Genomic DNA, 991 nt, shown 5'->3' with positions numbered 1-991 from the left:
CGGTATATATATATACTACTTGTTTTATATTGTAAGCTTGATCCTTGGAGTTTTTGTAAATGGTGAAGTTATTATCGAAGTTTGAATTACTGCTGTTAGTCTTAAACTGATTTGCAAATGATTGGGCAATGTCACGAGGTGATGATAGTTCTATTTGGTTATTATCGTGTTCGTAGTGGAGTATATTAGGGATCAGTTGGTATTTTGTTCCTTTGAATGCTTTGATTTTGTTCCAGATAGTTGTTGAATGTGTTTGGTTATTGATGGTTGATGTACATTTTTGCCAGGAGGAGGTCTTACTTCTTTTTAAGATATACTTGAATTCTGCACATGCTTTTTTAAGGAGGATATGATCTGATAGTAGCTTGGTTTTTTTAAAATGATTTAGGGCTTTTTTTATATTTTTTTATAGCTGTTTTGCATTCTTCGTTCCACCAAGGGACTATTTTGAGAGGGGCTGGACGGTCGGATTTTCTTATTGCAACAGTGGCTGCTCCAATGATAGAGTTTGTTAGTTTAAGTGTGAGTTTATCGATTTTATTTTGTGTGATGCGGGTGATGTGAGTATCTTCATCGGTCACAGAATTGTGTAATGCGTGGTCTACTAAAGTAGAAAAGAGGTTCCAGTTTGGGTTTTTGAGTCTCCATTTGTTTATTGGAACGGATTTGGGGGTAAGGCTGAATAATTTGAGTAGTATGGGCCAATGGTCACTTCTGTTGTATGATGTGAGTGTATCCCATTCTAAGTCAGGTGCGATTGATGGAGAGGCAATAGAGAGGTCGATTGCAGAAAAGTTACCGTTGACTGGGTTATGTCTTGTGGGTTTTCCGTTATTAAGTAGTATTAGATCAGACCTTTCTAGAAGACGTTCCATGATCTTACCTCGATTATCGGTGTATGAGGAGCCCCATAGTGTGTTGCGGCTATTGAAATCTTCTAAAATAACGAAGGGTTTAGGTAGTTGTGATATTATTTGCGATAAGTCTTGAA

This window comes from Acyrthosiphon pisum, chromosome A2 (assembly GCF_005508785.2).
Source record: "Acyrthosiphon pisum isolate AL4f chromosome A2, pea_aphid_22Mar2018_4r6ur, whole genome shotgun sequence".
Lineage (NCBI taxonomy): Eukaryota > Metazoa > Arthropoda > Insecta > Hemiptera > Aphididae > Acyrthosiphon > Acyrthosiphon pisum.
This window is presented reverse-complemented; position numbering follows the sequence as displayed.